Source organism: Dermacentor albipictus, chromosome 1 (assembly GCF_038994185.2).
Source record: "Dermacentor albipictus isolate Rhodes 1998 colony chromosome 1, USDA_Dalb.pri_finalv2, whole genome shotgun sequence".
In the NCBI taxonomy this organism is placed as follows: domain Eukaryota; kingdom Metazoa; phylum Arthropoda; class Arachnida; order Ixodida; family Ixodidae; genus Dermacentor; species Dermacentor albipictus.
The window spans coordinates 303245884-303267691 of record NC_091821.1 but is presented as its reverse complement, the minus strand read 5'-3'; the positions used below and the strand labels follow the sequence as shown (position 1 = coordinate 303267691).

The window sequence follows — 21808 nt, the reverse complement described above, 5'->3', positions numbered from 1 at the left end:
ATAATTTTGCCCTGTTTTTATGTAAAAGAAAATGCTTCGGTAATTGTAAGAGAAAGTTTGTAAGATAAAATTGCGCTTATTACGACGCCTCTACCGGGAAATGTTGGAACTAACGAACGAATCCCGAGGTGATCCTACTAGGTCGGCTTTGTTAGCAGCGGCGCGCGGTCGATTTTTTCGCCCTCTGTGGCCATTAGTTGAACTTGAGAGTGTACGGGGCCTGGTTCACCCGGTGAACGCAGCGCAAGCGTTAGGTTCACCCAAACGTCACGTCCGGGACGTCACATCAGGTCTTTGTTTTTTTCACGTCCGTGATGTCACATCCGGCCTTTTTGGCGGCATAATATGGCATATGGCAGGTTCGGAGTGCACGAAGCGGTGGATCGCTTATTTTTCGGGCTTTTGCTTCTCGTAAGTATACTTCGTCTTTGCGTTTGATGTGCATCTACTACGCGTAGCTAATCTTTCGACTGCATGATGCCATATATAGGTGTTCTGTGATGATACTTTATAGCCAGGTTCCTCACGAGCTTTTGTGATGCATTGCAGGGACCGCCACACCGGCCAGCTAGTGCTACAGTGTCCTAATGCAGAGAACGTATATTACACGGAACTGCGCTCCTTCAGAGTTATTTAGAGTCTTTGTCAGAAGCACGTAACAGTAACATTACTTGGTTACGGTGCTGCTACATGGCAGAATATTTGAATGGCAGATGTCCCGAGTGCGGCATGTAAGTACGTACGTACGCGCGCTTGTTTAGCCTAAATAAGAGTTTCTATTGTTCCCCAATGGAAATGCACATTCCTGATGCACGGTTCAGATCTGCCGGCTAAGGGCGGTAGTGAATAAAGTCACCAAATTGCGGCCTCGTTGCGGTCTCGCATTGCGGCCTCATTGCACGGTCGGGAAAAATTGCTTTAGAACCAAAATTTCGCTGCGCTGTCAGTAGCCATTCACTGATAAGCTTTCTCCGCAGCGTAATGCTCAGTGCAGGTGTGATGGGGGTTATGTGTGCGGTCGGTATGTGACCGATATTCCTGAACGCAGTGTCATTCAGCGATGTGCACAGCTGTGGCTGATTGTCGAATGTGGGCTGTGACAGGAGTGATGGGGACCATGCTCCTGCCTCGGCCAAGGTCGCAGCGATTTCAGAGCTGCAGGGAGCGCCCAGGCAGAACCTAATCTCGGCCCTATGCTGCAGCTCCAGCTTCTTGAGACGGGCACGTGGTAGTGCCACGAGTGGGAGGACGTACCGCAGGCGTGAGGTGGCTACTGCATGGTACAGCCGCAGAGCCCACCTAGTGGTGCAGCTCTGTCCTCGGGCAACAAGCTGGGAGACTGCCTTGTGGACCCGGATGACCTGGACGTGCAGGGTCTTGACAGCAGGCAGCCAGGTCAGCCGGTGATGAACGTGTAGTCCCGGGTACGTCACTGCCGGGCTTCAAGGTCGCCTTCCAGTTGCAGCTGTGCAGCGGGCGGTTGCTCTTGGGTGGAGCAGCATGGCCTCTGTCTTCCTTGCCGAGATGGCAAGGCCAATGCAGCTCAGGTAAGCAGCGGCGGTGTCGAGGGCTCTTTGCAGAGCCGAGCGCGCAGTGCTGTGGCTGTGTGGTGGATTTCGCACACATAGGGCGATGTGGTCCGCGTTGATGGAGGTATTGACGTGGTTGTGGGGGTCAGTCTGCAGGACAGCAGGCAGTCGGGCCAGGTTGAACAGGAAAGGGCTCACCACTGATCCTTGTGGGACGCCCTCTACCAAATAGGTCCAGGGCCTGCTGAACGACTGGATAGGGCAGGCCGTCAAAGGCCCCCTTCATGCCGATAAGCACCAGGAGCACGGCCTCACCGCAGGCCTTGGCCTCTTCCAGCGTGGAGACCACGTCCACGATGGAGTCCGCACTGCATCAGCTCCGCCGGAAGCCTATCTGCTCATCGGCCAGAAAGCAATGGCCTCCATCAGCTTGCAAGCAGCAGAGGTGAGTGAGACTGGCCAATAGGAGCTCACGTTTTTCAGCCGGCCTTCAGGATGGGGGCCACGTAGGCTGTGCGCCATGACTCCGGCACCTGCCCTGACTGCCAGATGTTTAAGCAGTCAAGCAGGTGCAGCTGCTCGCTGGCGGCCAGGTTGCGAAGCATTTGGGTTCCTGGTGCACTGGGCTCCTGGTGCACTGCGATGCTTGGAGCTCGTGCAGCGTCAGCGGGTCCTGGTAGATAGCCATAACCTGGCTCGATGGCCACCCTGGGTGGTGAGAGAGAAGGGAAGACGGAAAGGCAGGGAGGTTAACCAGGCTGAGTCCAGTTTGCTACCCTACACGTGGGGAGGGGAATGGGGAGTGAGAGGAAGAGAGAGAACTTAAGTGTAGGATGTCTATAGTCAGGCACTCAAGTCTGTTGCCCTCAGGCAGCGAAAAAGCGCTCGGACTGCTTTCTGGGCCAATGAACTGTGAGGCCAGGCTCCCAAGACTGGATGACAGGCCATTTACAGAAGCGAAGACCCTGTGTGGTGGTTGTGCAGGCAGCTAGGCAGGCTGACGGAAGGCTGCCCTACCTTCAGGATGGCTGCAATGCGTGGTACAGCCAGCGCAAACTGGTTGGCGAGGAGCTCCGCAAGGGCCTCTTCGCTGATGCTCAGCGTGATGGCCACGGCGAGGACAGGTTGTAGGCTTCCTCTCCTGCTGGTGAGGGATTTGAGCAGTCTCCAAGCCAGGGGTCCCCTGGACCTGCCCTCGATGGCAGAGCAGAGGCTCCTCCTGCGCCGGGCTTGGCGTCTGCATCGGGCATCTGCACGTTTGTACTCGGTCCAATGCTCTGCCTTGCCCGTCCGGATTGCTCCACGCTCCATACAGCGCCTGGAGGCACGAATGTTGAGCAGGTGGAGGTCCGGAGCGGGGGTATCTGGTTTGGTAGAGCACTGAACGGTGGCAGCCTGAGCACAATCCACGATGGCGCTCAGGAAGTCACGGCCATCGTCCAACTTGCTGCAGTGCTTCCGGAACGGACCAGTCTGTGACGTAAGTTCTTGACCTAGGCCTTCTCCCAGACCTGGGGCTGATCACAATAGCGAAGTCGTCAGACCCCCATTTGTCCGAAGTTGTGGCCCAGGAGTAGGAGCACTGCTCAGTGTTGAGGGAGAGGTCAATGGCCGTGCGAGCTCTGCGGTAGACGTAGGTGGGCTCCATGGTGTTCCAAGGTCAGCAGGCCAGCTCAGCTGATGGCATCTGTGAGGCCTTTGCCTCAGCGGGTGCAGCTGCGGCTTCCCCAATCCGTGTGGTGTGCGTTGAAGTCACTGCACAGGACTGCATGCCCACCAAGGCGAACAGCCAGCTGGATGAGGCTGGAGGGATCCCACAGCTTTCCTGGACGGATGCAGATGCTCGCCACAGCCGTGTCCTGGCTGCCAAGGCGTACCACAACGGCGCATGACTCCAAGGGGCCACCGGCGATGTCAGCAACAGGTAGAACAGCACGCGCCAGGGTGCTGCGGACATAGATTGCCGTGCGTGGCTTTCCTGGCTTATTGACACCATCTAGGCAGGGTGCCGCAGTGCAACTGCGTGTGGCACAGGTGGTGGCACCCGAGTAGTCGGGAAGCCGTAGGTTCTCGGCCACGGCATATGTCTCCAGCAGTGCGAGTACCGTATAGTGCGGAATATAGGTTGAGGTTTTTTCCCAAAAATATTACTAAAAGTTCACCCCTTGACTTACATACCGGCCCTTGGCACAGCATGAATAGTCGTCTGGCAGCATGTAGGAGCGCAGACCTTTCGGCATCCACATTGTTATCGCCCCCTTGGTGACCGACGCGGCCCAACTCGCTGGCGCTGCGCGGTTCTTTATTCTGACGAAGTTCTTTATTCTATGGCGCAGTCCACCCGGAGCTCAAAGACAGGGTGGCGGATTTTGTCCGCGAGCATCGTGCCAGATCTTTGCCAGTCACAGCAGAACTCATCTGCATCAAAGCTATTGAGATAGCCCGAGAATCCGGACTGCCCAAGGAACAATTCAAGGGCTCCATTTATTGGGTTCGTCGCTTCATGCAACGCAAGGGATTCGCACTTCGACAGCGCAAATCAATCTGGCAGAAGCAGCCAGAGGCATACGAGGACAAGTTGGTCGAATTCCAGCGCTATGTTATCCGTCTCCGGCAGCAGCATGGCTACATGTTGGTACAGATCGGCAACGCTGATGAAATGCCGGTGTGGTTCGACATGCCGTCGCTCGCCACAGTGTGCGAACGCGGCACAAAAGAAGTCGAGCTTCTTTCTACGGGGAACGAGCATTCACGGTGATGCTCGCGTGTACTGCAGATGGCAGAAAGCTGCCCCCATACATAATATTCAAGAGGAAGACGCTGCCGAAAGAGGCTTTCCCACGGGATGTCGTTCGCGTGAATGAAAAGGGCTATATGGACGAGGCCCTCATGCTCAATTGGATTAAGACCGTCTGGAATCGGCAACCAGGGGCACTCTTGCGGTGTCCGAGCATGCTCGTCTTGGATGCCTTTCGCGGGCACTTGACCGCAGGATTGAAGCTGGCACTCCGCGACGGGAGGACGGAACTCGCCGTCATTCCGGGAGGCATGATGTCAACACTTCAGCCACTGGACGTCGTGCTCAACAAGCCTGTTAAAGACCGTGTCCGTGAACAATATAATCAGTGGATGGCCGGCGACAACCTGATGACCCCAACCGGCCAGCTGCGCAGGCCGCCTCTCGTCACTGTGGCCACATGGGTGTCGCAGGTTGTGCTCGCTGCCCGACGATATGGTGGTGTGGGCATTCAAGAAGTGTTGCATAAGCAAGAAGTGTTGCAAAATTTTTTGCATAAGCCAGGAACGCACACAGGAGTCAGAAGAACTTTGTTACCAGGAGAAAAAGTTACAGCACAGTGGGTCGAGTCGTGTAACGAAACTTGCGAGCGTCCTGGGAGACGTCGGTGTTAAGCGGGGCGAGGCGAGACACAAACTGTTCCAAGAAAGGAACTGATGGGGGTACAGGAGTCGAAAGGAATGATACATCAAGAATGAAACTTGGTGAACAGCCATAGATGAAGAAAAAATGTTAAAATCCAGTGGTACGTTGCGTAGCCATGTTATAGGCAAATGTCATGAACGACAGGATTGCATCCCCGTTCGTGTGGCCAGGGTAGATGTACAGTCGCATGCAATATGACTTGCAACACTCTTGTTCGTTGTTGAAGGGGCTCCACGGCTGCGCAGCAGCTCTGACATTCGAAATAGCAGTTTAATAGACACCACTAATTGAAGCTGTGTTTCGGTCTGGAACTTACCATGTGTCTGCACAGCCGTACAGCCTTGGAACCCCTTCGACCACGGGCACCGGTGTTGCAATTCATATTGCACGTGACTGTACATCGCAATCATCAAGCTGTTGGTCTGCGGATGGTAACTGGAAGTCGTCTTGCGAATTGTGTTAGAGGCGCACAGAACTTCGGTAAGGATAGAAGAGAGGAAGACTGCTGCGGTCACTGAGGAGAACGCGCGGAGCACTGCGGTGTAAGATAATGTTGTGTAGAAAGAAATCGGCGACTTCAGCAGCAGTCCAGGATGGTAGAGATGCTGTCTCCGCATAGCGTGTTGGATGGTCTATGGCCGTTGCAATCCAACGATTTCCATGTGAGGTCATGGGAAGAGGACCGTACAAGTCTATTCCAACTACTTCAAAAGGCGAAGCGGGACAAGGCAGAGGTTGTAAAGAGCCAGAAGGAGCTGTTGGGTTTGCTTTGACAATGAACGCAGGGTGCAACATACTTCGCAACGGCTGAAGATGGGCCAGGCCAGGAGCAGCAACTTCATATTCTGTTGTAAGTCTTGTGGTAGCCTAGAGGACCAGTCGTCGCATGATCGTGAAAGGCTTCAAGCTGAAAGGCTTCAAGCACCTCACATTGCAGAGAACATGGTATGACCGGGACCCATTTGTTGCCGTCGATGTGATAAATGTTGCGATGTAAAACCCCATTGTGCAGCTTGAATTGATTAAGTTGTCGACAAAGTCAGGCGTTTGGAGGTGACGAAGAATCTTCCATGCGTTGGAGAATAGTTCAGCAGTATGGGTCGATGCATTAGTGGGACACAAGGACAGATGGGCTGTTGTGTCTTAGCCATTCGAGGGCTACAATGGGTAAAGCCGATGAAGAGGACTCGGGACGTACACAATCGCGGAGAGGTTATGGTGAATCGTCATGATTCGGCAGAGGGTAGCAAGAGAGAGCATTGGTGTCTTGATGCTTCTTTGCAGCCCTGTAGGTGACATTGAAATCGTACTCCTGTAGGTGAAGCACACAGCAACCCAGGTGACCTGATGAATTCTTTAGCGATGAAAGCCAGCACAGTGTGTTATGGTCGGTAGCGACTGTGAAATGGCGGCCATGAAGACATGGGTGAAATTTTTGCACGGCCCAACAGCAAAGCACTCCTGCTTGGTTATGGTGTAGTAATTTTCTGCACTGGTTAGTGCACGACTAGCCTAAGCTATTACTCGTTCGCGGAATGTGTTGTCGCATTGTAGTAGAATGGCACCGAGACTGACTGCTAGCGTCGGTGTGAAAGATGGTGGGCGCAGTTGGATCAAAGTGGCGCAGTACTGGGTCTGACGTCAGGGCATGTTGCAAAAGCAGGAAAGCATGTTCACATTCGTCGGACGAAACAAAGGGTGCATTACTGGGGAGGAGTTGATGGAGCGGGGACGTAAGTGTAGCGAAGTTGCATATGAAGTGCCGGAAGAAGCAAGTCCAAGAAAACTGTGCATGTCTTTTTGACGCAGTGGACACAAAATTCGAGGATGGCAGTAAGCTTCTCGGGGTCCGGACGAATACCTTCTTTGCAGACTATGTGCCCCAGAACTTTGATGGCCTTGCTGGCCAAACTGCATTTGTGTGTGTGTGTGTGTGTGTGTGTGCGCGTGTGCGTGCGTGCGCGCGCGCGCGTGTGTTGAGCTGCAAACCAGCATTTGCAAGACAGGCAAGGACTTCATCAAGGTGTTGCAAATGTTGTGAGAACATGGTTGAAAACACAATGTCGTCGAGATAGCACAGACAGGTTTTCCATTTCAAGCCACACAAGACTTATCGATCATGCGTTCGAATGTGGCAGGCACATTGCAGAGTCCAAAAGGCATCGCACTGAACTCGTAGAGCCCATCAGGGGTAGCAAATGTCGTTTTTGCTTTGTCGGATTTGGACATCGGTATTTGCCAGTAGCCTGGTCTAAAGTCAAGGCTAGAAAAATACTCAGCACCGTGGAGTGAATCTAGTGCATCATCCATCCGTGACACGGGGTGAACATCTTTGCGCACGGTAACAGACGCAAGAACACACTGAGCTGTCTTCGTGCCAATTGCAACGACATGAGTGTCAACAGCTCAAGTGACAGTTGATCCACGAGGCAACAGTTGGGGTTCGATTTGGTTTATTGCAGTAAGCAATGCAGACCCCTCAGAGAAGCGAATAAGGCCAGGGGTAATCAGAATTGCTCGAGATAGGGTATGGTCATAGGGTAGAATGAATACGCCGCCATCCACAATGTTACAGGAGTTGACACCTATAATCTTTTCTTTAGGTGGCCAAAGAACGTAATCGGAAGAGGTGACGAGATGAATGCATTCTTCGTGGTTAGGAAGAGAATTGCCAGTGGCATCATCCAGTTGTGTGAGGCGCTGACGACAAGAGATAGAAGCAAACGCCAAAGATAAGAAGTCCCACCCCAAGATGAGTTCATGGGTCACTCACGAAATACCGCAAAAACAATGTGGTGAAGAATTTAGTCTATGGACACACGAACAGGACACGGTGCGATTGGACGAATAATAACCTTGGCCACTGCACAAAGAGAAAGGCCGGAGTAAGGCAATTCTTGTGTTTTATAGAGTCCCAAACAGTCACATGGCAATGATCGCCAAGCGTCTTGTAACATGGAGCCACCTCAGAATTGCGCCAAACAAAGATGATGGATGCAGCCAGTCTTGCCAGATAACTACATTTTGACTATTCTGTATTTGCATTTTTTGTGTAAAAGGAATTGTCGCAGAGAGTTTTATCTTCAGTGGCCTTCAGTTGACGTCATCTGCTACAACTAGCACATAAGTTAACTCCATAGCACCACTAGGATGGAGACATTGTGTCGTGGGGTGCTTCCTTAAAAGTGGACAAGAAGATTCTAAAGGAAAAGTGTGAGATGGTCACAGTAATAACCAAGGCATTTGGCATGGGAATGACCCAGCTATGAAAGTATTATCAGATGTGGACAAGCATATAATACTAAATGGCGCCTTGCACGAGTCCCAAGTGTCAAATGTAATGAGTATTGTGCATTGAAAGGGCCAAAAATGTTTTGTACATGCAAGGGAACACTATGGGCATTTGATAACAGTTGCTTAGATGTACTACATTAACAGGAACCAAACGAACTCCCTTAGACATAAGCATGCAGCAAATTCAAGGACTAGATGAAGCTTCAAAGAAGTAACTGCATTTTATGTAGGATAGGTGTGAATGACCTTTGTGCACGAGATCAGTGACAAAAACGCTAAATGAATGCAGTACAGTGTCTGTATCATATCTTGTGCAGACCAAACTAGCCTGGAGTTTCAGCGTTCCTTGTCAGTTCATTTAAATAGGCACTACATTGTTCAAAGTGCAATATTGTTCTACAAAACATAATATGCAAGATGTAGCATGCTAACCCTCATGGCTCAACAACTACTGAACCGAAACCTCAATGAGCAGTGAAGCTTCCTTGTAATTTTCATCGTAACCATACTTTCGCTCTTGAAAGTGAACCTCTTTAGTGAATTTGCTTGTGTATTAATTTTTCTTTAGGCAAGTATTTTTTATACATGTTAATGTCTCAATCCTGCTTTTTCTTTCCGGGGCTAAAACAAAATGCCTCTTATTTCACTTTGATCGTTTGACCTAGGAAGCCATCATCTGGTGCTGTGTACAGCAAGCACATGCTTCGGGCAAGGAGGGAGCCAGCACCATATCTACATCAGCAAGAACATCGGTGCTCAAAATAAACATTTTCTGTGCAAATACCTGTCTTTTTATACTTCCAGCATGAATTAATAAGTTTCTTTTGCCTTCACATGCAGGAAGGTTTATTGGAATAAATAGTGACTGTTGAATGCCCAGGAAAAGCCTTGAAGCCATTCTACTTGTACAGTGATAAAGTACATGTGTACTTGAACTTGATAGTACAGAAACGAAAGGCAAAGTAACAGGCAAAATGCTCGGGGCAGCAGTCGTATAAATGGTAGATGAACACAGCTAATTGTGCTGTCCAGTTTCATTCAGTTTGACCAAATGTTGCAAGAATTGCCTTCAATATGAATCATTCAGTTTAGCCAGCTAAAGTCGAACTCGTACAAACTTTGGAATGTCTGCTGGGAATTTTAGCATAAATGGTATGTGTGCATCCTTCAGCAGCACCACAAGCCCGGTAAGGTTTTTGCGTTACTGTCCCCCCTCCCTTGGGGTTATTGCAGTGTCTACTTCAAGTGCTTGAGGGTATAATGGAAAATGACTCCATTCTACAATGAGAAGGCTATATAAATATGCAGGACAAGAGCTTGTAGGCCTGGTTATAAGCATGAATTAGATATGTATAGACCAAAGGCAATATGAATACAATATGTTAAATTGCATCCATATGTGGGAACTGCCCACATCAAAGGAAAGAAAGTGCAATACTTGCAACCTACCAACATAAACATCAGTTTAGGGAAGGATTCTGTAAGGATCCACTAAATGGACTGTTTCAGCACACACTGATTAGGAAGAGCTATAAGCTGGTAGAGCAAGTGGCAATCATCACCATGGGCTCTCGTGCTCTATTCATTCAGCATGTACTGGAATGGACAATCCACTTAGTCAACACTTACAGACTAGCCCCCTAGGGCTGTGGAAGCACGCAGTATATCAAGCTTAAGTCTGGAGTGCTACCTTCTGCTTATGTGGCAAGTCCTCCTGTTTACCTGTTCCTTTCAACTGAGAGCTGAGCACTGCCTAGGTTAAGTCAGAAAAAGCAACCAGCGTCCATAGAATTCAAACTATTACTATTTGCCCTATATAAAAGGACAGTGAAGCCTAAAATGACACTTGACTTGGGCCATATTTTTCACGATATGCCTGAGAATATTGGGATTTCCCATCAATTTTACCCTTCCTACATCACATAGTGAACAACCTGAAAACTTAACACTGTTGCGCAGAGCGATGAAGGGTCAGGATTTGAGCGAGAAAACAACACATGACACCTGACTGCAAACTATGAACTGGTTTATTTTTCTGCAAGTGAAGCGTACATAAAGCCTACACGCATGCACAGGAGTCCTCTTTCCGGTCTACCTACACCCTCTATTGTCAGTGATTATGCTAATCTCTTTAATGCTGAGTGAAATAGACGGCGGGCTGACACATGAGCCCTGTGGGTCCACCTTGAGGGTGTATGCTTCCACGACTTGTCTTTTCCTTTGGTTCCTACTTTTCAGCAGAATCATTGCCTTGTGATAATCACCAGTTGATAGTTTGTGCTCAGGTGTCTATTGTTTTCTCGCTCAAGTCCAGTCCCTTCGTCACTCCGCACAACAGTGTTAAGTATGTTGAACCAACTAGCACACTGCACAATTTTCCTGATCTTGAAAACAATTGTAAACTAAAGTCCGTGAGAAACAAAGTGTTCTGTCATGACATACAGATTTATGCATGATCACTTTGATATATAAAAATACAATTTTAGCCAATGTTAACGAAGAGCTTCACTTCTGGAGTTCACTTAAATAATGTCTGTGATGCATTGTGACAGTACGAGGTCCTGGAGATCCTACTGTGGAGATATGTGAACATTGAGCCTATTCCTGTTTAATGTATGGATAGATGCCTTCACGAAGAGTTGGAGAAACTGCACAATACAATGTTTTATATCACATGTAATAATTATGCTGTGATAAAGTGTACACGCTGAGCTTAATCTTTTAGAAAAGCTCAAGAAAAGGCTCCAGAATAGGTATGATGGATAGGCAACCTTTTATTTGGCTCTCTTCATAGTGAAATCTAGATGCATCACCTCAGCCACACTTAGTAAAATCTGTGGGCTCGTACTGCCCATGCCTTTACTGCACAAGTTGCCTTGGTGCTCCCAGTCTTGACAGGTAACACTTAAGCACACTCTCATGCACGTGTTTGTTCCAAAGCTACAGTTGCTAACTGAAGTAACTCCCACATGCGATTCTGTAACTCTAGACCTAACTGCAAAAACGCATGCAGTACTACGAGTTTGGCATGGAGTCCACATGACATGTGCACAACTTCAAATTACGTATAGGCAACAGATAACTGGTAACCTGTTAGAGTAACAAAATGGATGCCAAGGAAAATTCACCCAAAGCCTTAGGCAGGAAAATGAGGTGTTGTGATGAGATAAATAGCAATCACATTTGATCGACTGACTAAAAGCTGGCAGGGGTATTGCATTTGACATGATTGATATGAGCTGCAGCATGGCATGGTAACTGTGGCAGCCTTTAGAATGCCGCGCCCTCTGAATTACACTTATGTGCATCCATATGCTGCAGCGACCAACTGTTTTTATTCAAGAAAGCCAGGTTTGTGGTTCAGCACACATCATACGCTGGCAAACTCACTGATGAGTCAACTCCCTGAGATCATCCTCCCATGAGTCTGAGTGAGCCCAGCTGAGCAGTATTTTGGCGAGTTTGAGCCCGAGTGAGCTCGGCTGAGTAGTATATTCTTATGAGTTCAAGTGAGCAGCTAATTATAATTTTGGCGAGTCTAAATAGCGAGTTCCGATTATTTTGCCAACATATATATGGTCCGTGTACTTTCGAAATTCAGCTACGACACTTGCGCATAGGTTGGAAATTAAGCTCCTCGCCAAGTGACTACTGCATAAATGATAGAGCATAGAGCTAGCGAAGAACGATACGCCTTAATGATGCAGCGTGCCGCGCGGGATCCATGTGTGCAGCGTGCCAGTGGATGGGTGCGTGTTTGGGAAATTAGGGGGTTTCGACCCATCCACAGATAATTTACATAATACCTTTCTCCATAGTGTATTATTGCGATAGCAATTTTTGGACACCCTAAGCGAATTTTCGCCATCGCCCTGATGTTTGGTTTAAAGTCCAAGTGTGACAAAAATTATAGTGCTCCGTTGCATCCCACATGCTGGGGTTAATTGCGAATGAAAGGGTGCGATTGTGAGCCGAGAAGGATGGCAGCTTTATGCGCGCTGTCCACGTCCCGTGATCAAGTGCGCGCTAGGGTCAGAGAGCGCGCGACGTCTCTTGCCTGGCCGTGCCCGTGCATATGGCTGTCCGCGCGCAGCAGAGTGCATATACACGGCCCGCGCGTGCCACATTTTTTAAAAGTAATTTGCGGCCGGTGTAAAGGCGGCAAGCCGACGTGGCTGCTGGTTTCACGAGTGTCAATTGGAAGTAGCGATATCTAAGTTTCGGGCGAAACTTAGAGAACAGTGACTTCCTTAGAGGGGCCAAAATTTTGGGGCGCATGAGCGGCACGTATAGGAGAATGCAGTGTTCCATTGTAAAAAAAAAAAAATTGATGTAACAAAATAGAGTGCTGAGTGTTACGTCTTTGTTACATCAAGGTTCAACAAAAATTAAGCGCTGGAAATCAGCGCTGGACGCACATGCAACTCCTTACTCCACACTGAAAACATTTGAGAAAACATTTTTTTTAAATACTTTGTACATTTGTATAAATACCTGCGGATATTCCTCTGGTTTAGCCTAATTATGTGCTGCCTACTTAACTTACTGACGCAGCATACGTATCATTGCGAAATTTATAATTTTTTGCTTTTAGAAAAAGCATCGAGTTATTGAATTTTGCGAAACGAAAAAAAATTGCAACTTCCAATATAGCGCGCTTCCTAGGCTATTAAATAGCTACAATGTTCAAGGAACGTACTGTTTCCATGAGTGGTTTACTCATGCAGTAAGATGTACTGCTCCTACACCTTGTAATAAAAAGCATATGCATCGACACATAGCAGCTGATATTCTTGCTTATTTTCTCATCACAGAGGTAGATGGGGCACATGAACCAATATGCTCACACAAATCAACGTGACCAACTACTGCGGAGACATGGCAACGAATTCTTTGTTTACCTTGTACACCACAAGTGCGAGGTTTGCGCATTAATTTGACTTCATGAAACCCTATTTATACTACAGGCTTTACGGCAATGCTTGCATGCAGTGCGGTGAAGCGCTCGACGAAACTGCACATATTATATGATTTGTTTGATATTAACTCGAGATGCAAACGTTTGTGCAGGCAGGCAAGCAATGTTTACATTCACGCAGCGCACCAAAATAGCGAGGTATATGCATTGATCTGGTTTCATGACATCGTACTTTTGCCACTAGCTTTACGGCAGTGCTTGTGTATAGTGCTGCGAAGCACGACGGAACTGCACGTTATTATACGGTGTGCTTGAAATCCACTCGAGATGCAAACGTTTGTGCAGGCAGGAAACGAATGATTTAATTCACGTAGCACAACACGAGAGCGCGCTCTATGCAGTCCTTTGATTTAATAAAACTCTATTTCTGCCACAGGCTTCACAGCAATGCTTGTGTAGAGGGCTGTGAAGCTCGACGCAGCTGTAACAACATCCCACAGTACACCCGATTTTTACCGAGTTTGTTTTAAAGGGCCCCTCACAGGCTACATAACAAATTTTGGTTATACACTGAAAGTTGTTACGTGCCCTCTAAGAAGTGTTCTACCGCAAGCATTTTTCAAATTGGTTCATTAACAGCAGATAGAGAATGATTGAAGTGCCGCGAACGCATGATTTCAGGAGGCGAGCGTCGCCGCCTATATAAACACTCTCGACATTCCTCGTTTCGCCTGTGTAAGCAAATTTCCTTCACTGCGTTCTCCCATACCGGAGCCGAGGGGTCGCGGCGGGTATACCCTGCCGTCTTCTTTTTTTCACCGTCTCCGGCACACTTCCGGTGACGGTGTCGCGCGAGCTGTTGCGCTTGTCTCGTTTCCTGTAGCGGACGATAGTGCGCGCTCTACACGAGAACACGTGATTAGCGGTATAAGTCAGTGCCCCAGCACTGAGGCAAACGCGAGAGGATAAAAGAGAATTCATGATCGCAATGCTGGAACACATGTAGACAATGACGTATAGTTTCGTTCTCTGCGCGCGTGCAAACGTCGGGAAAAGGAGACGAAACGGAAATTCATCTCTCTTGCTACAGTGCGAAGTAAAACAAAAGCACCCAGACATTCGGGTTGTATTTTTCATTATTTCTCTAAACTTTAATTAGTTCACTGCAGCAACAGATTCAACAAATAACTGATGCTGCCTTGAATCTAAGTCACGTGTCACTCTAAGTGCCATCACAGCACAGCCTGTGCTCCTATGCAGCAGCAAAGTTACGGGCATTCATCTGCTTGCTGCCGCGATAACATTATGACTCAGAGGTACGATTTTTGTTGTGTGAGATTATAGATAGCCAGTAGACTACTTGTCTGATGTTAAATGCTATGACCCACTGGCAATCCACGATGCACTCAACGAAAACGTTTTTATGCTGTGTGTGGCGTGACTCACCAGTGACCCACACGCAAGAATTCTTGCTCTTGTGTTGCCATCTGAGGTTTGAAATTGCAACTAATATATATTTTTATTGCATTGGACATGGGGTGGCATGTTTGTTTCGGAGAATGGAGTGGCGGCGCATTTCTCAGTTGGGTGTCTTGCAAACTTTCGCAGCAGTCTTTGAAATACGTGCCATTGGAATAAGTACCTGCATTTTTCTTGCTACTCCCAAACTTTTCAGCGTGTCTAATAGATAGATCCTCATGCCCCTTACGGATGAAAAAAAAGAAGCACAATGCAGAGGAAACAAATAAACTTAGTTTTGGGCCAGAAGAATGCACCAGCAACTTCGCGATCACCAGTGGATGAGTCAAGTGCTTCAGTGTCAGATGTTCAGCAGTGGACAGTGAAATCAGTGACAAAGATAGTGTTTACGAACCATCACAGACCTCAGCCAGCATGTCGAATGGAGAGTCAGACCTGACTGATGATTCTGAGGTGAATGATTCAGGATACAAAGCTCTCATTTCTCTCAGCCCATCTCTAGAGAAATGGACACCGGCAACAACCACTTCGCCTAGTGTGACACCACACGTACTCTAGGCCGCCCACTATCATTCAGTTGCCATCTAGCCGTTATGCCCCATCTTTATGTTCACTGTTTATTACGGATGACATTTGGCAAATGATGGTCAATGAAACAAACAGGTTCACACAAGTGTTGAAGTCAACTACTCCTAAATCTAAATCACGCTTGAAAAATTGGACGCAAACCAATGCCAAAGAAATTAAAGCATTTATTCGAATACTGATTTGTATTGGTCTCCTCCGTCTTCCTACTCCCAAATCTAAATCAAAGTTGAAAAATTAGATGGAAACCAATCTCCAACAAACGAAAGCATTTGTTGGAATACCAATTTGTATTAATCTCGTCCATCTTCCTATCCGAGTCACTACTGGGCAAAAAGTAACCTGTATGGTGTTGAACTCATTCATCAAAATATGAGCCGTGACCGCCTTCTCCCTACTTTTGAGGTTCCGGCATTTTGCGGACAATTAACTGGTTGCAGAGTTGCAGGATCATGTCTTTAAGATCCATCCTCTGGTAGAGAAATTGAACCAAAATTTTTGCCACTGTGCTTGAGCCAGGAAAGGAGGTTGTGATAGATGAAACAATAGTGCCATGGTGTGGCAGACTTTCGTTCTTACAGAGTCAGGCTGTTCAAGGCATGTACCAAAGACGGTTACAGGCTAAAGGTTGATGTATATGCCGGAAAGTGTGACTGAACAATTGGCATCGGACATGCCGAAGATGTATGCTTGAAACTCCTTCAAAATTACAAGGAAGTTGTGTGCCCGCTGTCCGTAGACAACTTCTACATGAGCTTGCCGCTCACTTTTCGCCTTCTAAAGGAAGACACTTTCATTCGTGGCACAGTTCGCTCAGTGAGGAAAGGGCTGCCAAAAGATCTCACTGAAGTAAAGGTTGCAAATGGCAGTGTTACCGAACTTCAGTCCAAAAATGGAGTGAAGGCACTGAAGTGGATGGACAAGAGGCCTGTTCTGATACTCACATCTGTCGCCAAATATGAAGCAACTTTGGTGGACAGTGGGAAGAAAACAAGGGACGGTGCACCAATCATGAAACATCAGGCCGGTCTCGATTACAATGCAGCAAAAAAGGGCGTCGACTATAGTGACCAAATGACGTTATACCACAACTGCCTTAGAAAAGGACTCAAGTGGTACAGAAAGGTAGCTGTTGAGTTGCTTGTTGGATGTGTCATCATAAATGCGTGGAACATTCGTGGCATGCTTGAAGGAAACTCTACGCCAATTATAAAATTTCAAGATGAACTGGCTCATTCACTGTTCGGCCTTCGTCAAGACAACATCGAAGAAACTCGTGGGAGAAGTGTCCACATGCTAAGAAAAACTGGCACATCGGCACACGACACTCAGTGGCTCTGCACTGGCTGCTATGCGGCCAACAGTACCAGCAGTAGCCCAAACTCTATGGAGAGAGTGAGAAAAGTGACCACTTTCTGTGAATAACGCCCTGGCAAGCCATTCATCTGTTTGTTGTGCTTTAATTCTAAGCACAAGTAACCTGAGAAGCAAGCTAGCTTCAACTGTAAAATGAGTAGGATGAAAACTTCAAGACATGGCTAATGTTCATACTAAATTTTACCCTTTCTCTAACTAATAAATATTTCTAACACAGGAACTGACTTCTTGTCTTTTTTAATGGCAAGCACTTTGTAGTTCAACATAGGTTTCTAGCATCTTGAATCCATTGAGGGGCTACAGAATGTATTAAAGAAAGCTAAAAATGCATAATGTTGTGCTGAATGTGATCAAGACACATGTACAAGAAACTATAGTCATTAGTTCGAGGAGGACAGTAATATGCTTTAGCAAGTTAGAACTTTGTTACCAACTTGCCCACATTCACATCTTAACAGATTTAACAATGTTTCCACTACGTGGAGAACCTTGATCTACAGTGCTTTTATCATACTGAAGAAGGTTGGTGTTCCTATTATAACACGTGTACTTAAGAAGCTCAATCTCTCAGGATTTCATGTTCTTTTACTTGACATAAGCTTACGAGGCTTACAGATTACGTGCTCGTATCTCAACGTAAACACTTACTTCCTTTTCAATGATTTTCATTTCTGTAAAAGCACAGTAAATTTCGTCAGACGAGAAGTGCAAATGTGTTTTTTATTCTTTCATACTTGGTGCTTATTATACAACTTACTTATATCAACTTGCTTGTTTAGAAAACTCATAAAAAACACTCCCCCCACCTTCTTCTTTCTTCTTTTACTTTCCATTGACTCTAACTTTCATTATGCTAATAAACTTCAGAAGAGCTTGCTCTCAGGCTAGTTTGTACACACTGCTAAGAATGAAAAAATCGAGAGAAAACGGGACAAGAAAGAAAGGCCTACAGAATGCTGATTTGCGCGCGGCAATCTATATCAAGGATGGGGTGCTGGACCAGGGAAGCTAAGAAGCCGCCACAACAAACTATGGGAGCTAGGTGAATGGCTTCGATGTCCACACAGAAACATAAATATAGGAATGTTATAGAATGCTGTGTCATTCAACAACCCCGTGAATGTTGAAAAGTGGGACAGTGATTAGCTGAAAAGAGTTTCAGAGAGCTCCAGGGAGTGGGGAGGATGATACAGTAAGAGGGCTAGGGTGGTGACACGCATTAAGGGCATCAAGAATGAAGTGAAAAATTATGGAACATAGGGGGATTGTCTCATCACTGCTCGATCGCTCAACACCAGATAGCTGTGGCCAGTTGCCTTAGCTGAGATTCACCTACCCTGTCATAGCATGTGCTGTGCTTGCTGCTTTGCAGTCTTTAGAATAAGCAGGTGTCAGGGAAGCATGCCTATAATGCCTGCAATTAAGTAATAGGCGACTTGCAAAATAGTGCCCGCTCTCTTTCATACACAGCCATGGCTGAACCACTCACTAGCAAATCTGGTAAGAAAATAAAGCTGACCTTCACTGTTACTTGGGCTGCAACAAGTCTGGGCTGCAAACAAGAAGACACAAGACAGAGCGCTGTCATGTTTTTAGCACAGTTCACTTTCCTAAGTAATGTACCAACAAGGTCATAATATGCACTATATAAATGCATCAATTTGTAAACAAAATGTTATTTTTAATTAGTCATTTTTAAAAACAGCACAAGGATGATAGCATAATTTTAGGCGTAGTCTTAGCAATGAAAAACTTTTGTCAGAAGTTAAGCAAAGTTTTGGCAACGTAAAAATGTGCATCCTCATTGCTAAAGCATTCCTGTCCGGGGAGTGCTAGGAGTTTGTCTTGGTGTGATGTAAAACTCTCCACACATTTATATAGTGCTAGAGAGAGAGGTGATGGGGGAGTGGTAGTGGCCAGTGGAGAATCCTTCCCTGAAATGAATTTCCGGCTACGTCACTGAATGTCTGCAATGCCTTGTAATAGCAATAGGTCTTGGATGGAAACACTATAGATGATACCAGTGAACCTATTGAGCCTATTCCTGTTTAGTGAGGTGATGTATGTTTTCCCAAAGAATTATAGAAACTGTACAATGGAATGTTTTGTACCACCTGTAATAACCATGCTGTAAGAAAACAGAAAGGCTGAGCTTAAATGTTGTAGGAAATCTCTTAAGAGGCTCAAGGATAGGTAAAGATGACTAACTTCTGTATTCTCCACTCAACCCTCCACCTGGATTCAAATGCACAGCAGCCCCACTCCTTGACACAGGCGGTTGCTTAGCTTTAATTAAACTTCATGTCAATTACTGTGAAACACAGCGTCGTCTTCAGTCAAGGGGTGGCACTGTGCTCATCTCAGTGGAATGAAGCTTCCAGTCATAGATGGTTTCAGAATACAGGGTAAGTGACCTCACATTTTACTCTCTTCGTCGTAAGTCTAGACACCAAAGCCTCGGTTTGAACAAGTAATGCTTTAAGCGCTCTCTCATGCATATGTTTGCTTTAAGGCAGAGTCAGCTTACTATTTCCTGCTTCTGCCACATGCAAATGACACAAAAATATCTCAATAAAATGATTGTGATTTAAGTGGTACACACTCTCTGCAATGTGATTAAATGTTTGTAATAAAAGAAGCACTACTCATGTGCTGGTCAGCATCTGCAGCATTATGTTCACCAAGATAGCTTTTTTGTCTCAATATATTCAATATTGTTGCAAATTTAAGAGGTTTTGCAGCTAACATGTAGCTGTTAACTTGTGTCTCGAGAACATACAGCTTTAGTTGAGAGGAGCGCTATATTGCATGAGACAAAGGAACATTTTTAGACTGCTTGTTTTATTTATGTGTGAAAAACAATTGTGAAGGTTTTAATAGCAAAGTAATACAGTAGGTGTTGGCAACGCGAACAAGCCATGCAAAGTGTATGCATTAGAAATGAACTATCCAGATGAGGACCCCCCACCCCACTGATATATGTCAATGCTATAATATCAAATGCTGTGACATTTAACACATATGGTGACTAAAAAAAAAGGATAACTAAAGCAAGAGCAGCATTAATAAAACAACTATATCAACTGCAAAATTTATACAATTTTTCTCAAAACTTTTATCTTCGCATAAACTGTGGCCTCACACACTGTGGGCACTTTTGCTAACAACCTTCACATTTCACTAGTGCTAATTCTAGCTTCCCTTTAGCTTCTAGCTTGATTCTAGCTTCCAGCTCAACTGCAATGTTTTGAACGTCAGGGCATGTGCAAGTAAAAATTAGTTTGTGATGGCCATGTGGATCTGTTTCTCTGCCTGAATAATAGGGAGAGGAGGGCAATATAATTGCCTTGAGAACTAAGCAGAAGCAGCATGGTGGATGAGGAGCAGTGGCCGGGATAAAACATTTCAGGAGTTCAATGTAGTAAGGATACAGGAGTCATATGATTAACTTTGCAAGAATATGAGGCCATTATAACACTAAGGGAAACAGACTGGCCCATCACACTGAATTTTCAAATATCGTAACTGGTCTAGAAAACCTTGCACAGCTGCTGTAATTAGGAAAAAAAAAAAGTAGCAATGTCTTAAAAAGACAGCTTTTTTGTTTGCTTACTCTGCTATGCCACTGTACACATTATTACTATTACTTTTTTTTCTTTTGGAACAGAAAGTCACCATATGCCTGGAGGTTTTAGATCACCTTCTTGGTGTGCTCCCGATATATGAACAGTTCGAAAACATTAACATTGTTGCTTGGTTTATTGCCCAAGTAGAGCGGCACGTAACGACTGACTACGGAACCAGGCGTGTGAATATGCACACCCTGTATCCAATCAACCCCTATATCAATCAATTTTGTACAATTAGACCTCCATATATTGAACTTTAATGTAACAAACCGTTTTACTTTGCAGAACTTATTTGGTGTGCATATAGAAATCTTCAATTTATTGAATTCTGTTTATCTGCAATTTCAATTTACGGAAACTATAAATTCTTCTAAAATTTAAATGAGGATATGTGTTGCATTTGAACTGTAAATTCTATGGACGTACAAGCGCTTTCCGGGAGTAAAGCTTCACGATTTCCTTCCAAAGTTTATTCGACTTAAGGACAAAATTCTGCAGCAAAGTTATAAACGACCACAGGTGACAAGCAGCTGAATGCGAGGTATCTGGTACAGACCCACGGGGGAAAACTTAAAAACCACAATAGCACACATTCAGGCGAGTATGTAAACAGGCGAACTAAGCAGGGAACAAAAACAACACAGCACTGCTTTCATAGGTCCCGAATGATCAGAGTTTCGTCAGAGTTGGTGCAAGCACGCGTCCGCAGATAAAACGGGCTCCCACCGTGCATTGACCAATACTTCAAGAGCTGACGCCTACACAATAACCGGGGTAGGTTACAGCACTTGTTTGCGACAACGCAAGTACTTGCAATAGGGGCGACGACCTTCCACAACTCCAGAACATCACAAAAGACCGTTTGCACATGTACTAACCAGCCAAACAAACTAACCACGGCAGCGAAGACCACTTAAATCGAACATACAACGCAGAAACACCTCGTAAAGGTTTCACCATAGAGAAAGGTTACACCTTGTTGCACAGACGCTCACAAAAAATTCAAGAAATGTCCAAAGCGCACTACCGCCGCCTTTTAAAAATCCAACGGGAGCCAAGCCAAATCAGTAATAAGTTGGCTATTTGGGTGAACGCAACGCACCCGTTAGAACCACCGGGTACGCCCAACGCCGGCCCTCCGGGGCTGCTTCAGATCAGGCACATTGTGAACATTAACTGTATTCTTGCCTTTCGGCGCCATTTTTTAAGCGAAATATCCGAACGATGGCGGCTGCATTCGTCACAGAGCAATATTTCTTTTTTCTTCAGTGAAACATGGCGACCGCTTTTCCGGCTGATGCAACATGAGAGGATCGAATCCTTTGCAACCCACCATGCAGGCACAGTGCAGGTGCTCCTTCCTGGTTTGCACGCATACTAAAACATATGCGTGCTCACCGAACGGAACGACCAGACGAGCGTTTGTCTTCCGCAACCGAGACGCTGAGCAGACGATCAGGAGCACTAAATAATTTTTACGTGCCAAAACCACTCTCTGATTATGACGCACGCCGTAGTGGGTCATCCGGAAATTTGGACCACCTTGGGTTTTTTA

At 46.3% G+C, this 21808-nt stretch overlaps 2 long non-coding RNA genes across 5 annotated transcripts; one reads left to right on the top strand and one right to left on the bottom strand.

Annotated features, from left to right (window-relative positions):
* Positions 1-241: 241 nt before the first annotated feature.
* On the top strand, positions 242-9063 carry LOC139054477 (uncharacterized). 4 transcript variants are annotated; one of them, XR_011511268.1, is made up of 5 exons: positions 242-411; positions 550-731; positions 1104-1547; positions 1679-1974; positions 8931-9063. It is a non-coding gene; the product is annotated as an uncharacterized lncRNA (long non-coding RNA). The 4 variants fall into 4 exon arrangements; XR_011511265.1 differs by having other exon boundaries at positions 245-731; XR_011511266.1 differs by having other exon boundaries at positions 247-731; positions 1203-1547.
* On the bottom strand, positions 1984-21328 carry LOC139054478 (uncharacterized). The gene is made up of 3 exons (XR_011511269.1): positions 21132-21328; positions 18144-18176; positions 1984-2237 (listed from the first exon to the last, which is right to left on the bottom strand). It is a non-coding gene; the product is annotated as an uncharacterized lncRNA (long non-coding RNA).
* Positions 21329-21808: the final 480 nt, after the last annotated feature.